Source organism: Camelus bactrianus, chromosome 4, assembly GCF_048773025.1.
Source record: "Camelus bactrianus isolate YW-2024 breed Bactrian camel chromosome 4, ASM4877302v1, whole genome shotgun sequence".
Classification (NCBI taxonomy): Eukaryota; Metazoa; Chordata; class Mammalia; order Artiodactyla; family Camelidae; genus Camelus; species Camelus bactrianus.
This window is the reverse complement of record NC_133542.1, coordinates 11,930,922-11,957,527: the sequence shown is the minus strand read 5'-3', so window position 1 is coordinate 11,957,527 and position 26,606 is coordinate 11,930,922. Positions and strand designations below refer to the sequence as shown.

Below are 26,606 nucleotides of genomic sequence, written 5' to 3'. Positions count from 1 at the left end.
ACATCGTGATGAGGATGATGTTATTTTATAAATGGGAAAAAAAATGAGGTTTAGAGTTCACCCAACATTGTGCTTCAGGTTAATGGTGAAGCTTTCACTTGAGTCCAGGTTCACTTGACCCCAGAGTACTTGTCTTAACCACAGGTAACTGACTCTTCAGAGACAGAGCTAGCTGTGTCTTACTCTCTGAGACTGTTTAAGTACTCACCAATAATAGATTCATATGCATTATGAATTAACGTTGAGAGTTTTTAACATTTTAACAAAAGAATGAGACTCCAACACAAACAACCCCCCCTCCCTTTTTTTTTTTTTGTATAACTCACGAAGGATGCTAGTTAACTTCTGCAATGTGGAAGTTAATCAGTAAAAAACTCCGATGTAACCTTTGTTGACTAGGGTTATTTTTTCCCTTCTCCATTCACGAAACGTCAATGAATTTTGTGTTAAGTCATCAGAATATTAACCCAACAATTGCACAAAGAACTGATGGACTAGTAATGGACAAAAAATGGTTTCTAAGCTAAAGTAAGAACAAAGTATGGTATTTGATGTGCCATTTGGAGCTGGCCACATGGAATTATAGGAAACGTTCTGAACTAGAAAATAGGAAGTTAATTCAACACCCCAGCCCCCAGATGTTTCACTAGGTTTTAGTTCAGCTCCTGGAGGGTGATTTTCCTCACACCGTTAGGTGTGTAAATAAAGGCTGTGCACAGTCTCTAGTCAGTGGATTTCAGAGAGAAAGAATGGCCTGAGAATAATTCATGTGAAATGAATTGACAATAGCTTATGGAATCCTGCCTCTCTTCACACACACACACAACAGGCACACACACATACACAACAAACACACACACACACACCCTGGTCCTAAGAATCCCAGCAAGACCAACTTTCAGCTACTTTTGTAAGGATACAAAGAAGAGAAAGAATAAATTATGTTTCCAATCACAGGTAATCCCTTAATGTGAGAGTTCTTAATATATCCATTGGATTCTAGAAAAATACATTATTCTACATTTAGTATTCATTCACTATTCATTATTTCAGTTTCACATTGCTTTGTGCAGTGTAAAAAGAATCAACTCTGGGTAGAAAATATGAAGAATGTGGGAACCATATCCTAGTTCTCATCCCAGTGGTTCCTCAGTGGGCATGACAGATTTATAGTCACCATTGTTGGCACCACACCCAAATTACCCTCTTTCCAATCACTTTTTTCTTCCCATGCTGCCTTGGTCTTGCATGTTGGTCTGTCTTGGTCAACTATCCCCCAAATAATGAGACTTTCACATTGCCTGATGACATTGGGCTGACTGTTTATATTCTTATGCTAACAAAGTATCACTTTATCCTTCCTACTTTTAATTTATTACAAAAGCCCGCATCTACTATTCTAACATGGAGTCAGCCAGGTTTATGGAAAACCCCCTCTTCATTTTCAAGCTTCATAGATACTCTCATCCTTACTCAAATCCCCCAGTAATGCAGAAAAAGGAGAAAGCATGTAAGTTAGTCTTTCTTCTTCCATTTAGATGGTCAGTTGATTTTTGACTTTCTGACTTATGAGGACATCTTTAGGAAAAGTTACTATTAAAGAAATATTCTACGCAATGTTAAGGAGAAATTGATTCCACATGTGTTTGAAGGCTCACATGGTTACATGTGGAGGATTACTTTATTACTTAACATTAAACAAGAATGATACATTTTCTTCTAATTTTCTGAAATGTTATCACTAGTGTACAACTCCATGTTTGTAGAGAATTTTGGGCTGACACAAGTCTTCTTGTAGAAGAACATTTTATTATGCAATTGAGTGTAACTCCAACTCATGTGTAATGATTTCTTTTTGCCAGCTCAATTTTCTAGTTATTATTGATTTCCCACGTTTTGTACATATTGCTTATAACAAAGAATGCTTGGTCAGATAATTATTATGCTAGATGCTGGTAAATGTGGCAACACAATCAGCTTCAAAGAAAGTGTATTATCTCATCTCAATTCATCACAAACCCTATTGGATTCCCTATAGAAACATAAAGGGTCAGACTCAGCAGGTGTAAGAATAATTCTAACACTGTAATTGCTTTTCTACTAGCTGTCATCACTGTGGAAAGGTGGTTAAGAATTAAGTGCACTGTTCATCAAAATAATTAGTCTATTAACTGTACAATCTCTTTTTGGAGCTTGTTTTTATGATTATCTGATAATTCAATTTTTCTTCTATTTCTGGGGACACTTAATTTAAGAGCCTTATTCCACCTGTACAAACTGAGCAAAGTAAAATAATTCCAACCTGCAATTTAATTAATTAAAAATAAAAAGCTTTGTTAATTTTTTTTGCATTTCAGATCCATTAGGGGATAATGAATTTCTCCATAAAAACAAAGGATGTTTTCCAGTAATCACTATATTTTTAATTTTCATAAACACTGTAGTGTGAAACATGTTTTTTGTCATAATAGTCAATGATTTTAAAGTGTAACTGAATATTAAAAGTATCTGAATGCCATATTCGCAGGAGACACATTATTTTTGAAAACAGATAATAGTTAAATAGCATATCTGGTTTGGAATGTTTATTTTAATTACCAGTTTCTTATTAATAAACAATTTATTATATTACATTTAGTTCCTCTATTTAGATATAATAGTATTTAAATCTTTCCTTCTCTCTCTCTCTTTTAAACATTATTTCAACATTGTAATGAGCTCCACGTATAAGAAAATCTATTTTATCTGTATAAATTGAAGAGAGTTTTGCATTGGTTTTATCTGTGCACATAATCAAAATTGAATTTTATTCTATGAGTTTCAGTGCCTCTAGTGGCAAATGGATAAGCTCAAATTCAGTTGCTGTGCTTGATAAGATTACACATTTGCTTTTGGTGCCTTCTATCTGATGTTGATTTAAAACAAAGCGTATTAAATCATGGTTCCCACCTGTTCAGCGGCTCCAACTGAAGATAAATACCACGTATATCTGCTTAATGTACTACAGCTATAAGAGTGCTTTCTCTCCTCTTTCTTTTCTGTTCTTTTCTTTTCTTAATGTGTAGGATTATTTCAGCTTTGTGTGATATTAAATATAGGCCCTTGATTTATGCTTCCTGTGTCGAGAAAGTTTTCAGGATTTTAGAACCTCACTGAGCACAGGCTTACGTATTAAAATAATAATATAGTTCTGTATTTTTCAGAAAGCTCTATTTTTAGATAAAAAGGAATCACATGTATTCTATAGTGCTATCACAGAATGTGGTTAACCTTTCATGAACCAAGAGTCTTGACTCTCAAAGGCAGGATAACAGGAGCAGTATATTGAGTGCTCCCATCCCTTTTAGCCTTGTCTCCTCTCTGTCCACAATTTTTTTTTAAATCTGCCAATAGAAACATGGGCATGGTGGGGGAAAAGAACACTAAGCTCTCGAGCCTGGCTGCTGTACTACTAGGTGGGTGGCAGAATAAATCAGAAAATGTATCCCTAGTTCTACTTTTATTTCTTATTTAAACTGCTATTGTTTCGGAATTTAGCCCAAAACTCTTAAACTAAGGATGTGTGGTATGAACCTCTGCATTCTAAAGATTGCTACAACCACTGCAGGCGCTATCACCACCCATCTTTGAACAATGTTTAGAGTAGACTGGAGATTCACTGAGAAAGCCTTCTTTGGGAGAAACTTATGGGAATAAGAAGTGGTAGGATTTTTTCCATCCTTCATTCCGGCTGGTGGGAGAGGCTCCTCTCCTCCCATCAACTACTGCTGGGTGAAGGGGTCCAGAGAGAATGTTTCCAAAAACATGGGCTGCCTGCAAGAAGGGAAGCAGGCGTCCTATTTCTGGACTGGGTGCTTGTTGAGCTACAAATCCTAGTCCTTATCAGGCTGCTCCTGGAGAGGAATGCAAAAGAGTTCTTAATCCCCAGCAATGTTAGTTTTAAGCCAACCAAGAAGTTGATGGCTGTCTCTTGCCTGCATAATTTTGAAGGTAGAAGATCGGCTGGAGTTACCCGCTTATGGCCAGGTAAGGCAAAAGTCAGCAAGGGCTACATATTATCAGAGCCCTAGCAGTCTTAAAAGCAACTCACCCAAAAGGGCTGGCCAGTGACGGGAGGGGCTTTAGCAGAAGGATGCTGGGAATTTTCTGCTAGCGACAAGAGATGGAAGAGGTGTGAGTAGCCAGACAGGGAAATACGTCAAAGATCAGGGAAGAGGACACCCTGCAGGGGAGCCAGGAAGGAGGATATTCTAAGGAACGTGAAAATGGACCTTGAGATAGAAAGTCAACTTTTTGATGGTGCCCATGACAGAGGGCACCCAAAAGCCACATTAAAACAAACAAACAAAAAAATGAGTAAACAAAAACTTGACACATAAAGCATTTGTATTTCTTTTTCCAAGTCCTTCTTCCCATGCTCCCAATCCTAGACAGTCAGAAGCATAAGAGGGGCGGTGGAAGAAACAGAAAGTTAACTGGATAAAAAATAAAATCAAGATCATGCCTCTCTCTCCCACAGGCAAGTCTACATGCCATCCATCAGGCCTGAGCAGAGCAGGAGGGGAAGAGCAGGAAGTCAGACTGAAGTTGAATCTTGGCCTTGGAGAGCCCTGGATATAGTAATAGTAGACGGAGGTCGGGTCAGGATGCACTCCAGAGGTAGGTAAGCTGGATACTGCCAAGTGTGTTTGCAGCCCCTGGTGGGAGAAAAATAAAACTGCTTTCTGTTTCTACCCTAACCTATATCCAGCCCAGTCATAAGTCAGTCCCTCATTTTGGCATAAATCGTTTTATCCTCTCATCTATTCCCTTGTCTTTTAAGAGTTCTGGTTGTCATTTTAGGATTTTCTTTGCTAAGAACTCATGTTTTGGGGGAAATAAACTCCTTCCCCGACTCTACAAATGATGCCTATGGCTCAGGCCAAGAGACTTCAGCATAAGCTCACGTCCTGGACACATTATTAGTTCAAAATGACAGTGACCGAACGTCTGGGGCTTGGGCTCCAGGGGCAGGTTTCAGCACTGACAGCGCAGCTGCAGGGATCTTGGAGGCAACGCCTGGCGGTGCTTCTGAGTCCCGCTGCCCCAGCGATGGCCCCAGTACCTGGGACTTGTCCTTCTGGCCCTGCACCCAACATCCGATCCAGCCCATTGGACTTGTACACCTGCTTCTTCTCTGACCTCTGGATTCGTGAAAGGTGAGATCACATTCCCATTTCTGAGGCAAGGGCTGCCAGAGAGATTGGAGAATGTAATGACGGAAATGTCTTCTTTCAGATAATCTCAGGACACCATCAGCTCAACAGTTACAGAACTACTGTAGTCGCGTCTTCAGGAATTGCTTGCTTTTTAAGGATGAAAATGCTGGAGGCAAACACTGTTTAACAGGCAAGGTGAGAAGGATCTAGAAGAGAGAGCAGGAAGTAAGCATGGCTCAGAGTGTGAGCAAATACAAGGAGAGCTTCAGGAAGGTTCCCATCTCTAGCCAGTATTTTTTGGATATTTTTGCATCAGTTGCATTTTAATTTGAACGCTACTCAGTTCGCTACTCTTAACTGGAGGGTGGCAAAAGCGAAATCATCCCATCTCTTTAAAGTGGAAGCTTTAATGCACATTGCAAAATAGGTCAAGTTATTAAAGATGGCTATGAAACTGGTAGAATCTGTGTGATTTGTATTATATTACCTCTCCTGAAAGAAACTGGGACCAAACATAAAATCACCAGAACAGCCAATACGAGTGCCTTCTGTATCATCCATCCCTCTCCCGGGGGGTTTGAACTTTTCAGGAATGCATGTGACCAGTCATGAAACTCCATACTGACAAAGGTAGCTGACCCCTGTTTTCAAGTTCATGTCACATTAAGTAATTAGGACTTGACATACAAAGTGATTGTGAATATGCTGTTCCTCTGAGGAAAAGTGATAGATTCTTCAACTACGTGTATTTATATTCCAGCCTCCTGTGGCAATATTTGGAGTCGCATCCTGCCAGATTTGGATTACAGACAGCCCATACGATGTCTCATCCAACATTTCAAGGAGAACTTAAGCTATATCCCCTAGAATGTAATGGGACAGTTATATTTATCTAAATAAGACTTCCCAGCGTATAACACAGCTACCTTGAAGCATGACTGCACCAACACCGTGCTCATGTTAGGTTTATACCAAGAAGACAGCCAAAGCACATGAAGACATTCTGCAGTGGCTACAGACTCCAGGACTCCTGGAAAAACCACATGTGGTTTTGTATTAAGTTTTGAAGGAATGGTGTTGATTCTTGGAACCAAATGTTTTATTCTATTTTATTTTATTTGGGGTAATTATGTTTGTTTGTTTGTTTCTTTCTTTCTTTATGGTGGAGGTGCTGGGGATTGAACCCAGAACCTTGATGCATGCCAAGCAAGTGCTCTACCACTGAGCTATACCCTCCCACCCCTCCAAAATTGTATGTCTCATTGTCATAATTAAGTCTTCTGTGTAGAATGAATAGAATGTAAAATCTATACATGCTTTAAACTTCCTAAAGGTTGAATTTGCATCTATTTTACACTGATATTTTTGCAGTTAATTTATTTGTCAACAATAGTAATTTTGTTTAACTTTTTTGTCCTATTTGTGGTAAACTCCAGAGGCATGGAGATCTTTACATTTCTACAGTAAACTGTGCAGTTTATTTTACACTTTTCATTTAGGCCTGCGAGAAACATTTTCTCAGATATGCTGATTAGCTACTTAGCCAAGTTTTTGTCATTTAGAGATCTTCCCTGTTTTATTTTGTAATGACAGCTGTTATGAGATTGTCTCTGTTGATCAGTGGATGACTATAAACAAAGCAGAAACAATTGGCTCCTAAGGGTAACACCACTCACTTTTCACCATCTACTTGCTGTGTCTTAGCTCTACCAGTAACATAATGTTTTAAGGCTTTCTTGTAGAAGATTCTTATAGGTAGTTCTCTATGGATATTTATACATTTTCTTTGAATGTGCTTATGATCAATGTCAGAGGAAAAATTTTTATTTGTTATAAAACATAAGCAACAGCTATTAAAATTGAGAGCTAAGTAGTTTTTCCCAAAATAGCAGTTTCTAGAATTGCCAGGGGGGGATTTTGAGAAACAGCTTTCCTATGTCCTGCCCCAGACATTTTAAATCACACACTGTAAGGCCTCAGAATCATAAAAAACCCAAAACGAAACAAACAAAAGCCCTTCCCAGTTTAGGGAGCCATTGTTTTAAAACGGGTGGTGATACCAAATTTGCCAGAGTAACAGAGAGATCTTTAGGTGTTCATTCTTGTGTATTCAGAGGTCAAAATTCTAGACTCTGGGAGAAGCAAACTGAGGATCAGGTCCTACTAATTAGGAGATAAAGCAGCAAGTTAAAAACAAAGCAAAATGACTACAAAATAGTCAAGTTAATTGAACGATTTGAATCATAAATGTACAAGTCCTCAGAAATGTATATATTTTATGTAACTTACAAATTATAGTAAATCCAGCTATTTTAATCAAGAACAAGTCAAAACTGGTCACCATAATAATAATTCTTTGCATTGGTATGGTGATTTGTTGTTTAAATATACTTTGATAAATAGAATCTCTTTTGTCTTCATAACTGAGAGAGAGACAGGGAAGTGTCTGGTATTCTCATTTTGAGACTCAGAGTTCTTTCCAGGATTGCAGAGAATTGGAGCCACGGCACAGAAATCCCTGCATGCTGATCCAGTCAATCAGATCCCAAATTTGAGAGGCAGAATTTAGGAGGTTGCATTATCAGTTAGTTATCTCATGTTATTTTAGGGTGAATGGAAGGATATAATGCATTTATTGTAAAAGTAAAGCTTTACAACTTAAAGGGGAGCTTTATGTATCTAGAAACTCTCATTCCTCAAAGGATTACTTAAGAGAACAATGCTACATCAATGTTTAGGTTGGGAGGGATATTAAAGTTCGTTTAGTGTAGTTCTCTAATTTTGTAGATGAAGACCATAAGACTCAGAGACTTGTAGAGTTTGCCTAGTGATTCAAAGCTAATCTGACCAATTTTGGCAAAAAAGGACATCTTTCCTAAGTTCCATAATTATGGATTTGTTAAACAGTAACCTACATTGGTGAGTGATTTATGTTAGTTCAATTTGCTAATATGTTTAACTTTAAATTTCACTTTTCTTGCAACATAAAATATGTTGTAATGCTTTAAAACAAAGTAACCTCTTTATTCCCTAAATAAGTTATTGTAAAACTGTGATAAAATTGATAACTTTATGTCTAAGGGATTTCACCCTCACCCAAATTACAAGTTCGCTCTCTTTATTTGAACACTAATAATGGCATTTTCAAAGGAGCTGCAAAAGTAAAATATTTTCTTTTAGTTTCTTTGTAAAGTTTAACCGTTTTTACTTTGCTATTATGGTAATAGCTAGAAAATTACATAAAACAATATTTTGAGGGCACGTTCTCCTAGTTGATTTAAATCACTGTGCTGACTGAAAAGTTTAATATTTCAGAAACTCCACAAGTTACTACATTGATCAGTATCTGATTCATGCATTGTGGATATAAAAATGTATTTAAGGAGAGGAAATTGATTCTATGTGCTTCTTATCATCTGAGAAGTTAGTGAATGTGGCAATATTTTAAAGGAGGGGGTAGAAAAAATGTTCTGCTTTATAATCAAAATACTGTCTTCCTACTATGAGGTCATTATTTTCTGGCACTGTGAAATTCTTACATGAAGATGTTAAAGTGGAAATAAACCATAATAGTTTATAAAATATTTTCAGTATGACAATAATCTGAAAATATGGGGAAAATTGTCATCTCTGACTCAGGTCAAACAAGACTGGGTAAAGTGTGTGTTATGGTTCAATGCGAAATAAGTTTCTGTCTTACCAGAAATTTTCTATCAGTGAGTCTCTCTTCCTCCACTGCTGTGAAGAAAGAAGTGTAGAGCCCTTGAAATTGTTACTAGGATGAGTGTGGCAGTTTGGGGATGAAGATAACACTGCTGAAAGTAAAGAAGAAAGAAGGAGAAAATCTGTGTCTTGATTGACATTCATTTACACCTGAATCAAATCAGTTCCAAAGACTGGTCTCTCTTTGCTTCTACTTATTAAAGCCAATTAATGCCCTTTATTTTTTTAAGCCACTTTGAGTCGGGTTTTCTGTTGCTTATAAATGAGTGCCCCTTAATGGGCAGACCATTTTAAACCCTTAAGTTGTACCTTATGCTGCTGTCATTGATGCTGTATTTTTCTGTGGGTTTTTATCCAATGATGTGAGTGTTGTAGAGCCTGAGGCTGTATAAGTGTACCCATTTATGAATCAAACAAATAAACCCTAGGTATAAAAACAGCCTCCAAAGGATTATTCTAAAATTCCCCTAGCAGCATCATGAGGAATAAATATTAATGCCTTTTAATAGCTTTATAGCTTACAATGTTGACTGGCAGCATCATGACCGATTTTAAAGATGAGAGTAGATGAATATTACTCAAAAGTGTAAATTCATGTCCATATCTACTCCAAAGTAATTTCCTAAAAATTGCATTTGTGTTCTAGTTACTTTCCCAGGGAGTGCATCTTTTCCTTGAGAGTATAGGAGTATAGTATGAAAATATTTGTCAAACTTTATTTCTTTGTAGGAATCTTGGCTACTTGTGTATGACCTTTATTATTGGGAAAGTTAAGCGAGACGGATGGTCTAGGTCACTGGCCCAAAGCCATCTTTTTTGAGGTCATTTACATCTGTCTGTCTTCAAAATCAAGATATTTGTTGGGATAGCAGTTTCTGTGGGGAATTTATAAGCCAGGATGCAGCTTAAAACATGTAGTATTTCTGAGGCTCAACTCCACCTCACCAGTTGGTTGATAACCACTCTTTGCTCTGAAATGTGAGTGGTTTATATGTTACAAACCTTGGTTCTACTCTCAGGACATAACAGCAAGTAGTGTCAGCCATCCATGAAGAACAGATCCTTATTTTATTTTTCCTCACTTCTCTTGATGTTTGTAAGTAGTGACATGACTTCTGAAAGCTTCTAATAGCACTTGTGAGTTCTTCCAGGTTCCTTCATCCTTTCTCACCTCTATCACCAGCCCACAGTTCCCCTCAGCTAGTCTCTCATCCTGTTCTGACATTATTGAGACTAAGCTGTGCATACCCTAGAGTTTTGGCACGTTTTACTGTATCTGGAGGACTGGTGATGGTTGTGGGGCTTTAAAATAGTCATCTGCATACATTGTTGACCAGAACTCTGGGACATGTGGGCATAGTGGAACACTTCCTAATGGAAGAGAGAACTGAAACATAAGTCTGATTCAAAGTAAATGGATGAAATCCCACCAATGGGGTAACTGGGCATAGAAAAATGCCACTTTCTCAAATATCCTCTGATCATGAGTCATGTATTTATTTTCGAACTCTAGGATAAAGGACTATAAAAAGAGAACATGAACTTTGAATGTCCTATGTTTGTATTTCCTTGGGAGAAAAAATTGTGTAATATATGAATAGCATCGATGCCTATGGCTTCTCTGAAGGGGAACTGTGCTAGACTTCTTCCCAATGATTATAAGGTTTGAGTTTTATAAATGAAGGTCATTAGTACCAATATTGACATAAGCAAACATTGGACACTGGCAGTCTTGGAGTACACATTAGCCGGCAGTGATGGTATTTCTGGTAGACAACATCAGGGGGGTTTGGGGCAATGAAAACCTAAACAAACCTAAACTGAAATTTAATACAGGCATACAGAAGAAATGGAAGTAAAGGATAGAGCTCATTTTGTGCTTGTGAGGATTGTGTTTTTGCAAACACAAGAAACAATCCCTAGGGACTCTGCAGAGTATAGTGAAAAAATGTTTATAGCTAATGCATGTGGAATACCTAGCATGTCCTCAACACTAGGCTAAGTTCTTAACACTTAACGTTACAATAATCCTAGGAAGTAGGTGCTGAAATGATTTTTCCATTTGTCCAATAAGAATGACTGGATTATTTCATACCTTGTGCAAGATCACTTAATACCTGACAGAGCTGGGATTAGAAGCAAGGCAGTTTGGCTCTGTACTTTTTAGACTTGTGTTTTTTTTAAACTACTAGAATTCTAGTACTTCGTGGGCATACTACCATGATACAAATTTTCCCCTCAAGGCAAAGGTGGATTTTGAAATTCAAGGTTGTTTAATGGGTGCACAATACAAGTTTAGGGGATTAAAAGGAAAAATGAACATACTTTTAGCCTGTGGGTAAGATATTACCTCTGACTTAATTCATCTGGTGTTATTACTGTAGTCCCACTAGGGTGATTTGAGTGTAACTCCCTTCCCTGTAGGCTGAAGGGTACATTTCTCCATTTATCAATTCAAAATAGTTGTATTAAATGTCTGTATTAAATGTCTGCCTACCATATGCCAGACATTGTAGCGGGCACAAGGATTCAGTGAAAATGAAAGAAAGATAGAAGCTCTTCTAGAAAAATTACTTTCTAGCATGTAACTAGGAGCTAAAGAGTTGCGAATGGTGGTTAATTGATTGGTTAGCAGCTTCAAAGAGGAGTGTTTTGAGGTGCTAAATGTTTTGTGACAGCTGAGGAACTAGCAGAGGGAGACTTAAAAACTAATTAACATGTACTCCACGATCTGATGAACCTCCGTCTCCTTCTATTTCTCTCTCTGTTTCTGTGTCTCTGGTCTTCTCTTCCTGTATGCATCCCCCATACTGCTCTCCTCTTTCACTGTTTTCTCTTAAAATGTAATCACATATAATGTAGCTAAATGAAGTATCCTTATTATTGTTTCTTTTCCCCATTGGTCTAGAAGGCTGAGGTACATAGAGAATTTTTTTTAAAAATTTCAACTCCAGAGTAACATGTCAGTCCTTTTGAAGAGAGGAGACCTCATTTTCAGCCAAAGGGCTACTGCCAAATGGCTGTGCATCCAGAAGGCAGTGGGAATGGGAAAAGGAGCAGGAATACTGGCGATCCCCCAAAGCCAATGGAGGTATCCGTAAGAGGAAGAGACAGCTTTAATCATATGTCAGTTGCAAAGAGAACTGAAGCCAAATTTCCACATTACCAATCAGTGAGAAAGTTCTTAACTCATTCGACTTCATTCCTCTTTTCCTTTGTATATTTTTCTGAAGCTAGAGAGGAAAGACCAATGATAATCTCCTCTCCCAACCAGGGGAAAGAGGGAAGTTCTAATATTAAGTCAGTATTAAAGTTTTGACTATTACACAGGTCAGGGCATTATAATGACAAGATTAAGACTGGATTGTGCAACTAAACATGATTTGAGAACATTTTATATTGTCAAAAAGTGATCAGAAATTTATGGGGTTATCTTCATCGTTGGGCAGGGAATGAGCCAGCCCAGAAAACCAAATGAAAGGGACAAGAAGACAAGCATAATTTTGCTTTCTGAAAAATTTACTTTAGAATTTTACTCCCTGCATTAAGAAAGCTACATTTGCACGTATATGAGAATATCTCCAGGATGTATACTCGGAGCAGATTTGGTGAGTTATAAATTATTGACATGTTTTTATATATGTATATATGTATATGTTATATATATATGTATATATGTATATGTTATATATATATGTTATATGTGTGTGTGTGTGTGTGTGTGTGTGTGTATATATATATATACTTTTAATATAATGCTAATTATTTCAAATCAGAATAGCCTTAACGTTTCTCTCAGCTTCATTAAACTTTAGCAGACTTCCTCCTGTGTCTCGGGCCCTGACCTCTCTCTCACCCCCTCACCCCAGCCAGGTGGCCCAAACACAGTGGTCCTTCCCCTCCCTTATCTTACAGCATTTATTTAAGAAAACGCATGCTTGTAAATCCTTTCTTTGCCTCTTGAGATATCATTCTTTTAGACATCCTCTTGCCAGTTGAACAGCCCAGGAATGTGTTTCTCAAAGACCTGAGAGCCCCTCTCTTTGGAAAGGAATTTTCAAGGAAGAGAGGGCACTATTTTCCAGTCCCTGTGGACCCTAACTTCAGGGGCACCTTGGTCCAAGTTGCAAAACTACCGTCCATCATAGAAATAGAAGAACGCTTACTTCTCCTTTGGAAAAACTCAGCAAACACAGATGGGCCAGGATTCCTCTAATCACAGCTACGAAATCCTCTGCCACCCTTTGCTTTGGTGAGTTGAGTTCAGCCTGAACTCAGGCTTCTCTCTCCCACAGCAATAACTTTGAATGAAGTCTTACATGTCTGTCTGACAGAGCAGTCACTGGTCCTGTAGAGTTCTGAATTTCTCCTGGGCAAATGTTGTCAGGTCCATGTAGCCTAGAGCAGGATCTGCACAGGTTGGCCCATCAAGCTAGATCGTGCCACTCATTGTCTTTTTTATGATCTGGGAACTGAGGAAGGCTTTTAAGTTTAAAAGAGTTGTTAAAAACAAAATGAAAGCAAAGAAAAATATGCAGAGACCACAGGTGGCCAGCAAGCCTGAACTATTTACTATCCATTCCTTTACAGGGAAAATGGGCCCACCTCTGCCCTAAAGCTAGGGGGGAAGCTTTCGGTGCCTGGTCAGCTTTCCCAGTGTGCTGTCTGCCTGTAGGAATTTAGAAGCCCTGAGAGTTTTTCACTCTTGAAGTGGTTTCAGTTTTCTTTCATCCAGGCTGTCAGGGCATTAGCCAATTCAACATTTTCAAAAACTCTGTAGCTGTTATTTTATATCAATTCTAGAGGTGCAGGGTGCATCAGACTTCTGTGTAACCACACCTTTAACCATCCTAGAACCTTCTTTGGCTGAGCGTATCTGAGGTGCTCATATTAATTCTTTCAGAGTTTTTTAGAAATGGGCTTTCCAGTTATAATCTTGTTTTTGTCTTTTGCCTGAGGCCATGTTTTCCTGGCCCTATCCCTACCCCCTCTTCCATATTTGGTTTCTGTCCTGAAGTTGATTTTGTGAGAAATAGTTTTATTTTCCATCCCTTTAATTTCTGGCCTGACTATGTTGCAGCAAAGAGTGTTACAGCTCAGTGTTACAGCTTAGTTGTGACAGCAACCTGGATCAGGGTGAGACCAAGCAGTACTTGGAGGGTTGGAGAACTCAGGTTTATTACACCAGTGGGCCCAAAGGAGTTAATACTCCAAGCTCTGGACCCTGTCTGTAGGTTTACATAGGCTTTTATAGGCTGCTGGTCAAGACTTTGCAACATCATATGCAAATAAGATGTAACAAAAGTTGACTCATTAGGAATGAGCTTTGTAGAACTGGACCAGTCAGGAGTGATAGAAATGGATCAATCAGAAGTGACAGAAATGGACCAATCAGGAGTGAGCTCCATGCAAATGAAGTGCTATAAATGGACCAATCAGGAGTTAGCTCAGGAAACCAATGGAATCTTAGGGTTAAGTTCTGCTTTCCTAGAAGCAAGCAGTTTTAGATGCAAAAAGCGTGATAATGCCACTGGGCCAGGGAACTGGATAGTGCTGGCAGGAGAGTAGTGGCCCTGCCTGAGGGTCCTGCTGATCTTTTTCATGGGGCTTCCCAGCTCAACTATATTCTCTTCAAATTCTGTTCCCAACTGGCCACTTTCATTCTGAGCTCAATTCTTTCTTTTTAGTACCTTATCAAATGCATCCAATAACAGCACACATTTACAGAATCTTCTTAAAATTACCTCTTCCTACCCTTTTAAGGTCATTAGGTGATTTTATTCCTTCCATGTTATCACAGGCAGTGGTTTTTACTAAGTGTTTTCCCACTCATATAGGTCACCATTTTTATAGTTGCTTTAACTGTTTCTTCAGTGCCTACCACTTGGTGTCAAATCCTTTGTCACACGTTTGAGAATTTTATTACCACAAGACCTCATTTCTAGTTACCAATCTCTGAGTTTATCAACTATTGTCATAAAAATGCTGACTAATTACATGAAATTCAGTAGCTTGAAACAGCATTGACATATTCTTGGTGCAGAATCTATGAGTGAGATAAGATCGAGAGATTGACAGATTTTGGCTGAGTTTTTCCACTAGATTAGGCTGGGCTTGGTTCAGTAGGTTCTCCAAGACATCTTCTTGTGATGGATAGCAGAAACATAAAAATGCAAGTGCAGCTGCACAAGCACATGAAGGTCTCTAGTTGTATCATTGCCAATCACCTCTGGTCTAAGAAATTCCCATGGATGTGCCCAAAGGCCAAGGGGCAGAGAAATACACTCTAGAACAATAAAGTTATGGTTAAGGGTGTGAATATAAGGAAGAATGAAAGACTAAGACCCATAATTCATTCTTCTACTGAAGGTAATTGATACAGAGTGCAAATAATGCAAACCCATTCCAACATTTATAGGTGGCTCTGAATAATGAATAAGAACGTTCGGAAGAGAAGTGGAAATCAATGTCATTTAAAAAAATATCAGAACTGAAAAAAGAAATGACACAGCTGTGTATTTCTGAAGTGCTTACCCTATTATACAATTAAGTGAACTCAACTCAATCAAAAAAGAACTATAAAATATACTCAAGGAAAGGCAAAAATAGGAAATAATAAAGATAAAAGTATAAACGAATGCATTTGAACATAGAAAAGGGAATATATTGTCAACATGTCCTTGAACTTATTTTAGAAAAACATAATAGAAAAGTCCTGGCAGATCAAATTAAGGAAAACAGAGAGGAAGTGTAAATAAGTAAAAATTAGAAGTACAAGGAGCGCAGATATGTGCATTTAAAAAATGATTTTATTAAAATTTGATCTCAATAACATAATTACATAGTGATTATAGAGATTAGATTTCAAAAATATATGTTTCTTAAACTGGTTAATTAATAATTCTCTAGTAAATATTATGTCTTCAAGTATGAAGAAAAAGTGTAAAATGTCATGAAAATTTGTACCTCAAAGAATTCTTTTGACTTAACCATAATAAAACATCTAACTTTCATTGTTGATGAAGTGTCAACCTACGTGCTATATGTTTTGCATGATTATATGTTATATATCTCAAAATATAATGGAAGTTGTATAATCCCTCTATGACAAGTGAGAAAACTAAAGTTCAGAAGGTGAAAAATTTACCTGAGGCCACCCAGTTTGGCAGGCGCGTTCGGGATTTGGATGAAGGTAGCTGGATTGAGAGCTTCTGCTTTTAATCACAGTGCCATTCCTGATTTTGGGGCACTTAAAAAAATTTCTTTTTTACTTCTGAAGTTTTAAGAAAGCATAAAAGTGAAAAGTGTGAGGATGTAAAAGTTATTTTTCCTTTAGGGAAACGTTTCTAAAACACAAATTAAAAAATCCAATGTTGAAGTAGAAAAAAATTACAAAGGGTATATAAGGTCCCTCGATTACTCTGATTTATCTTTTTATGTGAAATAAATGCAAACAACAAATAGTGGTAGTCATTCCCAATGGAATTCTGGAGCAAATTTAATTGGAGAAAGGCATCCAGATCCTTTTAACAAAGTAAGCATAAAGTTTGGCATCATTGAGCACCCTGAATACGGTGAAAGTAGCTAATGATACTTTGTTTTATGACAAAAATTAAAACTTAAAACAAATTGATTATATACCCTAAGTACAAAATTCCATCAAGAGTATAATACCCCATGCATTTACCAACATCACTTTTTTCCAGAGGAAAAGATAAGAAAAGAAACAGTAAGTAAGTACATTTAACATACATATCAATTTTATGAAGCTCCAGAATAAAAAAATTATTAAAATGTGAAAAATGTGTTTTAGAATTGTGGAACTACAAATAGTATTGATTAATAGCAGTTTAAATTTGGGTTACAGTGCCTTAGTGCAATTTTCATTGCTTGTAAATGTATAATTTAGAAATAGATGTAATCATTTTATATAAGTAATTCTATCTTCTAAGTAATTCTAATTTCTAATTAGAATTCTAAATTCTAAATTTTAAAACTACACTGTTTCTTGATTTTTAAGTTGTAACAGAGTATAGTAAACATTTTTGAGTTTGCAAAAAAAGTCTCTGTCTGAAAAAATTGTGTTTTGCCTTATACTTACTGTAGAAAGATTAATATTTAATATTTGATAAATATTTAGATTTTTATGCAAACTTTTTATGTGTTTATATAAAGAGTACAGTTAGCAGGATCCTAAATGCCCTTGTATTCTGGAAAAGCCAAGATATTGCCCTTATAATGTTACCGTGTCCAAACTCGTTCTGCTCTCCACACAACAGGCCAATGAATCGGAGATGAGGTGCTGGGGCAAGGAATAGTGACTTTTTCAGAGAGGTGGCAGACTGAGAAGATGGCAGACTAATATCTTGGAGAACCTTCTTACTCAAGTCAGAATTCAGGCTCCTTTTATACTAAAAAAGGGGAGGGGTGTGATTGGTTGTTGCAAACTTCTTGATGTAGGAATTCTTTGTTCTTGTAACTGTCCTCTTGGGTCAGGTCATGGTGCCCCTGTAAAACCTCTAACAAAACAAATGTTATTTTCTATTCTGGACCTTGTTATCTTTATATATGTGCGAAAGTATTAATATCCTTACAGGTCAGAGCCCCGAGAAAAGGCTCTCCTATATATTTCAGGCTAAAGGCAACATTCTTTTACAAAAGGTGTAGAGCTAGCAAGACTAAGCCTAGAAAACAGGGCACAGGGTTAAAGCCGAAGAAACAGATCTAATATGGATTCAGATTTGTTCTTTTCTGTTACAATAATTCTATCAGGGCACTTCCATTCATCAAAACACTCATATAAATATCATATAATATTTATTGTTACTTATATAGGATACAAAAGCATGAACATAGACTGATAATATACACATGTAATTCATTATAGTGATTGCCTCCAAGGAGTTTCTGGAATTGGGGCAAATGTTAGTTTACTACCATTTATTGCTTTATTTCTTTATTACAAAATCAGTTTTAAGTATATTAGCACAAACAACATTTGCTACCTCTCAGTTTTGTATTCACGGGTATTTTTATATTATTATACATATTATTGTATATTAAAAACCTCAGTATAATAAAAAGATGGTCCTTAATGTTTATAGGCAAAGAAAGAGTGACAATCTCTTCTCACTGTTTCAGTCAAGAAGAAATTAACTGAAAGTTGGCTTCTCTTAGAATAGAAAGACATGAGGTGGCATGTTTGATTAGAAAACTGGTGCAACAGTAGAAATGAATTGTAGGTCAGTGCAATAGTCTTCAATGTGTAGGGATTAAAATTGAGACAGAACTGGGCTGATATACTGAATCTGTGGCTTAATCCTCTGTTATGTGGAGCATGATACTTAATGACTTATAGTCCTATAATGTATTGTTTATAAAATGAGAACCATGAAACCTACTATATATAGTTAGAATTAAATGAAATCATATATGTAATGGGTTTAGGACAGTGAATGCAAAATATTATTACTTTGTTCCTCCATATTATTGCTCCACGTTGCCCCCAAGATTCTTGAGGGGTTTTCTTTGGCTTCTCTTACTTATCTCATCTATGTAGACACATGCATTAGTAGCTCATGTTTTTGTTGGCTGGTTCCTATTCTTCTTATGGGAATAAATGTATTCCTTTGAAGAAATATGTTAAAATTTGTTTATTCACTCTTCTGGAATAGGATTTGGGGATTTTTTTTTTTCTTTAGCTTTGTCCCATTCTAAGTAAAACTTCTCTAAATATCTCATACTAGTCTTTTCGTTGACACGTATATTTATTCTCTTGGATAAATGCATAGGAATGTCTTTGTTGGTTTGAAACTTTGGGAGCTTCCTGGGGGAAATCTGAAACTGGCCCCATACAAAGAGGACAGGGACAAACCAAAGAAAGAGCCAGAGCACTCCAGATTGATAGGTAGCAAGTTTTATAAGCAAGGGAACTTACATACGAGGCTTGTCTTGGTTGGCACTAGAGAGTTAGATCTCTGCACCCACCTGCCAGCATCTCAAAAATTTGTATAGAGGCTTTAACTGGGTTCAGACACATATACCTTCCAGATGGTCTCAGCAACACATTACTCTCTTAAGGCTGTGTCCTTGAAAACGGGAAATGGTGGACAGAAAGTATTTTCTAAGTTCAAGGGACCATTCATTGCCTGGGTCCAGCTCAGGGGTCAACCTACAGTCACATCCTCTAGTTGACCTCCTGCCACAGTCATAGCATTAAGTGTCTGTTTAAATTTCTAAGATACTTGCAGTTTTTCAAAATTATTGTACACTTTACACTCTCACCAGCAATGTGTGAGAGTTCCTGTTGCTCCACATCTGCTCAGCATTTTATGTTCTCAGTCATTTTAATTGTAGCCATTTCTGTGGACGTGAAGTTGTATCTCACATTGTGACATTAATGATCATTTTCCTGTTGACTAATGCTGAGCCTTTTCATGTGCTTATTGGACATACATGTAAATATATATACATATATGAATATATAAAAATATATACATAAAATATATACATATATGTGTATATATATACAGATAAAGATATATACATATAATTATAAAAATATACTTACATATTTATAACATATATTTATATATAAATATATAAATATAAAAATATACTTATAAATGTAATACATAATAATTAATATAACATAAATATATCAGACATACAACAAATAAAATATAATAAATAATAATATAAAGTATAACATATAAATATATATATATAAATAGATAAATATCTAAATATATATAAAGTGTTCAAGTCTTCTGCTTATCTTTTCCATTGGGGTTGTTTGGTTTTTATTATTGATTTTTATCAGACATTGATAAAATCTGATATATCAGATATTGATATATTCTGAACAGAAGTCCTTTGGTATGTTTATCAACTGTGAGCATTCTCTTCTATTCTGTGGTTGCCTAATCATTTTCTCAATTATATTGTTTGAACAGGAGAAATTCAGTATTTTGATGTAGTCCAGGTTATCAATTTATTTTTTATGGTTAGTGATTCTTATGAACTTTCTCTGTCTAAAAAATATTTTGCTATTTAAATTTAGAGTCCATTCTCCAATGATTTCTTCTAGGGTCTTTTAGATTTCAACATTTAGTTGTACATCCCAACTTGAATTATTTTTATTTGTTTATTTTTTGAAAAGTAGCTGTCATGAGTCATTTCATTCCATATGTGTATCTAGCAATGCCAGGAACATTTGTGAAAAACTTTCCTTTTCCCACTGAAGCACCTTGGCACCTTTGTAAAGAAAACCTTAATTGTATATATTTGGGTCAACTACTAAGCTTCTATTTTGTCCCATGGTTACGTGGAGAGAGGAGGGAGGAGAGAGGAGTATCACTCTACATGAACAAACTTGTTATGCATGAGTTGACACTTTTACTTCTCTACCTTCCAAACTTTAGGCATTTTGTTTTCTAGCTTTGTTCAAAGTCTAGGCCCTCTAATAGGATATTGAATAGAATTGGTGAGGGCAAACATCCTTGCTTTTTTTACAATCTTTGGGGAAACGCTTTATTTTTTACCATAAGAAGTGAGTGATGTTACCTCTAGGTTTTCTGTAGATGCTCTTTATCATATGTAGCTTCCTTCTTTTCTTAATTTTCTTACTACCAAGAATGAATGTTCTCATAATTTTTTCCTATGATTGATCTCTTTCATTTTCTCTTTTAATTTGTTAAAAGGGTGAATTGCAATGACTGATTTTCAAACAATAAATTATCCTTTGACTCCTGGGACAGCTTTATTATGACTCATTATTTGCTGTATAAATTGTTAGATTCCATTGCTAATATTTTATGGAGGGTATCTTTGTTTATGGTCATGAGGGATGGCCACTTGTAAACTGATTATGTGATTTGATGTTTTGTTTTCAGTACTCTGTTGGCCCTATAAAATGAGTTATTTGATCTCTCCTTTCATATTTTTTGAAGCATTTGTTTAAGATTGGGATTATTTCCTCTGTGAAACAATTTTGTACTGGGATTTTCTTTGTGAGAAATTTATTGATTCTGGATTTAATTTCTTAAAAAGATTTTGTAGTTTTCCTTGTATCCATTATGGTAAGTTATGATTTCTAAATGATTTGTCCATTTCATTTAATTTGTTGAATTTATTGTTTGAATTTACCTCACTATTCTTTTTAAATTCTGCAGGATCTGTAATAATGTTCTCTCTTTTATTCCTGATAATGTTAATTTGTTTCTTTCCCAGACATATAAAGGCCTTGTCAATTTCTACTCTCTAGGAAACACGTTTTGTCTTTGTTGATCCTTTCTACTATTTTTCTATTTGCTACTTGACTTATTACGTTTATTGTGTTCTTCCTTATACTCACTTTGAGTTTATTTTGCTCTTCTTGCATTATCTTCTTGAGGTAGAAATGTAGATAATTAGTATTAACACTTTCATCTTCCCTAAGCATATAATGCTGTAAATTTCCCTCTAACCAGTGTTTAAGCTGCATCCCACAAATTTTGGCCTGTTGTATTTTCATTATTTACTTTAACCTGTTTTCAATTTTTCTTGTGATTTGTTTGTTGACCTATGTGATATTTGGAAAAGAATTGTTTCACTTGTGAATGTGACTTTCTTCATAACAGAACACATTTCTGTTTTATGGATTTCTCATTTAATTCCACTGTGTTCAGACAAAATACCTTGTTAGAATGAGCAATTTTGATGGTTGTTGAGAATTATTTTATAGCCCCCTCATTATGGTCCTTTGTTAAAATCCTTGAAAAAATGTGTTTAGTGCATTTGTTGTGTACAGTGTCCTATAAATACCAATTAGGTCAAGTTAATTGGTAGTGTTTAAATTGTCTAAATTTTAGAAAGTCCTATCTTACATAATAGGTTGACCAAACTTTGTGTACAGTTTTAGGAGTCGGGGTCACAGACTTGTGGAAACACATACCTGAATTGTGATTAGTAGATGATGTGCCCTCGTGGTGCCAGCCAGTCAACTGTTGCATAGATTAGTTGCTGGCTGATAGCTGTTGTACAGATGTAATTGCTGAGAGGGGTGTCCTGCCTCTGTCCAGGGTACTTTTTCTGAGAAAGCAGGTGGTTCATACGTTGACAGCGCTTGATCATGGTGTGACTATCTGTTTATCCTTTAAAATTCTCCAGACCAGATGATTTTCACAATGACCTCATCAGGTAATGTCAGGAGGATCCCCTGCTGGGAAACAAGTCCCTGGATGCAGAACAAGTTTACCAGTTTGCCTTCAGTGAGTGTCAGAGCAGAACAGTGAACCAAAGTTACGTGAAGGTGTGGAGCCAGCCAGCAAACCTGTGTGATGCTCTTTTACCTACACCATAACTCGAGCTGGAAGCAGATTTGTTTCCACTTGAACCCCTGGTTAATGAGAGAAAGTGTACCATATTTTGCCTAATGGCCTGTCATTTTATTAATTTGATTTAGAAGTTTTCTTTACTTCTGTGAGTACATATGGGGAGGACAGTTGGGGGTAGAGAAGAGCAGGCAAATGTTCAGTCTTCCATTGCAAACCAGATGCTGCCTGACTGGAAGGGAGAAATATATAAATTGTTTGGCTAATCCCTGCCAACAACCTAATGTCCACCCATGAAAAGCAAATCGGTACGTCATGTCAGAACTGATATTTTTGTTTCCAACCTTATCTTTTGTTCACCAATCTCAGGGATTTTCAGTATGTTTTTCAACAAGAAAATTGTCCCTGGTAAGCCTCAGCTGTTTCCCAAAATGCCCAATAAGAAATAAATGGTAATTTATGTTTAGTAAAGCCTGTGTGCTTGAAGGTCTCTGAGAGGTTTCTGGATAGTAGAAGATGACAATGGAATCTGATTCTTTTCTTAACACTTAACCACTTTAAATAGAAGTGATTCTAAATTCACTCCACAATTCCCTGTGAACTTAATCAAGATGTTCTGAATATAGTGGAACATAATATTGAAGGGAAGAGAAGAATTAATAGTTATTGAGAAATTTAATACATTTTTAACTTCAAGGCAGAGAGCAGAGTCTATGCCAGGCTCTGTGTTCCAAGTTGTTCCTACATTTCCTCATTCAGTCCTGATAAAAATCTTGTAAGATGAGCAGTATTGGCCCAATTTAGAGAAAGTGAAGCTGAGTTTCAGATGAAGTCACTACCTGCTCTAGGACTCTGACCAGTAAATACAAAATCAAAGATGCAAATTCAATTCTTTGCTGTTCCAAAATATATATTAACTCTTCCACTACACCATATTAACTCCTTTCCTTTCTTTTCTACCTCCAGAAACATTATTACTATATTAGGCACTATACTGGCTTATTAGATGTATTAAATTTAATTGTGTTTAAATGTAATGCAACAAAAATAATCTAAAGTGAAACTTCTGATATTCAAATAAATATTTTCTCTCTGGGAGAAATAGTCTAAGAGATATCTGTAACATTAAAATATAATAAGAACTATTAAGATATTAATGACATACTTTTAAGTTATATGATACTAACCAGTGACAACTCATAAATTTTCTCCTTTCTGTAAAAGGTGGTGACCTAGATTTTTAAAATCCCTCTCATGGCCTTCCTATAACTTCCAAATTTTTGTTTTCTTATAGGTTTACATTTATAATATTCTGAAAATCATAATTTCCTTATTTATTTGGTAATAAGATTAGTTCTACTTTTAACGGATTCAGTATTCATCCCTGGTCATTTATAGAGTTCCTAAACATGAATTTTAATCAGCTGAATTCTATTTTTTAATAAAACTTTAAATTTTGAGGTAACTGTAGGTTCACATGCACTTTCAATAAATAATGCAGAATGATCTCAAGTACCCTTTCCCCAATGTCCCCCAATAGTAGTGTTCTATAGAACGTAGTATAATATCACCACTAGGATGATATGATACAGTCAAGATACAGAGAATTTCCATCACCACAAGAGTACCTCACGTTGCCCTTTTATAGCCACAAACACTTTCCTCTGACCCCACCCCTCCTTAAATGTGGCAACCACAATCTTCTCTCTGTTTCTATAATAATGTCCTTTCAAGAATATAAGAAATGTCAAATTACTCCTCCTCCTGACTTCCTTGTAGGCTCTTTAAATTACAGGATGATGAGAGCAGAGAGGCGTGCTAAACTGGGACTGGGAGGCAAAAAAGATTTTTAATGGAAAGTTTTAAGGACATATTTGTAGATGTACATGCAATTGTCAACATAATACAGGGAGATCCTGTATACTCTGTCCAGTTTCCCCCAATGTGACAAAAAATTGTTTTAAGGAGTGTAATATAATACCACAACTAGGATATTGACATTGATACATGCCATCAATGGTATTTTGATTCCCCCAGTTTTACTTGTACTCATGTGTGTGTCTGCTTGTAGGTTCTACACAGTTTTACCTCAGACCTGGGGCTTGTTCAGCTTTTGAAAATAAGTTGGTGTATGTCTTTTGAAAATCTGGGAAGTTTTCAGCAGTTATTTCTTTGCATACTTTTTAAGCCCCATTTTCTTTCTCCTCCCTCTGAGACTGATACCAAGAATTTTAAACATTCTGTTACTGTTCCATCGTTCCCTGAGGCTCAGTTATTTCTTGTTAATCAGTCTTTCATCTGTCATTCAATTGGGTAATTTTATTGTTCTCTATTCTGCTTAGTTTTCTTGTTTTTTGTTCCCTCCACTCTGATGTTTAGTGCATCTATTGCATTTTTAGTTCAGCTATTGTATTTTAAGGTCTAAAATTTTCATTTGGTTCTTCTTTATGCTTTGTATTGCCTTTCTGAGACTTTCTATTTCTTTGCTGAGACTTTCTAGTTTTTCACATGTTTGAAATATATTCCTCACTATGTTGAGGCATTTTATGATGGCTGCTTTAAAACATTTGTCAGATAATTTTAACATCTCTGTCATATTAGTGGTGACATCTTATTGTTCTCTATTCATCTTGTTTGAAATTTTTCTGGTTCTTGGTATTATAACTTTAAAAAAATTGAATCATGGGTATTTGTGGTATTATGTTAAACTCTGGGTCTTATTTCAACTTTGTATTTTAGCTGGCTTCCTCTGAAATTGCTTTAACAGGGAAAGAGTGGGCTTTTACTGCAAGAAGTGGGTAGAAATCCAGGCTTCCTACTTGGCCTTCCTTGACACCCAAGGATATTCCTTGTTGCTGCTCAGTGTGGGAAGAAGTTTTGGCTTCCCAAGGGGCTTCCATAATACTTCTATGGATGGGAAGGGTAGGAGTGCCTGGTTACTGTTCCTCACATGGTCTCAACTGACTGATACAATGGGGCCAGGGTGTCTTGGTTAGTGCTGAGTGGTGGTGACATTCCTTAGTTTCCACCAGGCCACCTCTGTTACTATCACCATGTTGATGGGAGTGGGTGCCCTGTTACTGCCTTCTGTTTTCTAATATAAAGTGTTAATGCCTCAAATATTTTTTTCCACCTTAAGAATTTTACTAGAACAAATCTCTGGGGCACTCTTTCTGAGAAATTTTCTCTGGTACTTAATGTGAAATTTCAATATGTAAATTCTAGAGGTGATTTGGGGATGGATGGAATGCTATGGTTTTTAAGTATTTATTCTGTTTCATTGCTTTCTTTTTTTTCCTACTGATACTTACTGAGTACCACTCTTATACATGTATGTCTAACTTCTCTATCATTTTCTTTAGTATCATTTGGATCCGTTCATATCTTTTTGTTTTTAAAGATAATTTTCTTAGACAAAAATTGTTTTAGGTTCACAGTAAATTTGAAAGGAAAGTCCAGAGATTTGCCATATACTTCTTGTTCCTACAATGCAAAGCCTCCCCTGTTATAAACAGCCCCCACCAGAGTGGCACATTTGTTGCAGATGATGAACCTACATTGACATGTCATAATCTCCCAAAGTCCATAATTTACATTAGGGTTCACTCCTGGTGTTTTACGTTCTATGTGTTTGAACATTATTTAATGACTTGTATTGATCCTAATGGTATTATACAGAGCACGTTCATCATCCCCCCAAATCCTCTGTGCTCCACCTATTCATCCCTTCTCTCCAACCGCTGGCAACCACTGAATTTTTTTACTGACTCCATAGTTTTGCTTGTCCAGAATATCATATAGTTTTGATAATATAGTATATAGCATTTTTAGATTAGCTTCTTTGATTTACTAATACACATTTAAAGTTCCTCCATGTCTTTTCATGCATTGATAGCTCACTTCTTTTTTAGCACTGAATAATATTCCATTGTCTGAAATGTACTACATTTTATTTATTCAATCACCTACTAAAGGACATCTTGGTTACCTCAGGTTTTGGCAATTATGAGTAAAGCTGTTACACACTCCCACGGCTAGGTTTTTCTGGGGATGTACATTTTCAACTCCTTTGGTTAAATACCAAGGAGGACTACTGCTGAAATATATGATAACTGTATGCTTGGTTTTGTAAGAAACCCCCAAACTGTCTTCCAAGTGTGCATCCCCATTATTAATGAATAAAAGTTCCTTTTGCTCTGCATCCTTGTCAGCATTTGGTGTTGTCAATATTCTGGATTTTGTCCATTTTAATATATGTGTAGTGTTATCTCATTGTTGTCTTCATTGCTTTTTGCTTTAAATTTTTTTTCTCTGCATCTTTTATTCCTTTAAGGTCTATTTATTTTCTATATTTGTTCTTTTCATCTTAGTT

General features: G+C 36.2%; 1 long non-coding RNA gene across 4 annotated transcripts in view; it reads left to right on the top strand.

The window, feature by feature from the left end:
• The window catches only part of LOC141577439 (uncharacterized), a 46,457-nt gene extending 25,783 nt beyond the window's left edge, over positions 1-20,674 (top strand). Inside the window, exons 2-5 of one of the 4 annotated variants that reach the window (XR_012506317.1) lie at positions 4,520-4,659; positions 4,843-5,198; positions 5,278-5,393; positions 5,959-20,674. This is a non-coding gene — a long non-coding RNA (uncharacterized LOC141577439). Of the gene's footprint in view, positions 1-459; positions 4,664-4,842; positions 5,199-5,277; positions 5,394-5,958 lie in introns of those variants that run through there. The other 3 variants (XR_012506318.1, XR_012506316.1, XR_012506319.1) reach the window with 3 other exon arrangements.
• Positions 20,675-26,606: the final 5,932 nt, after the last annotated feature.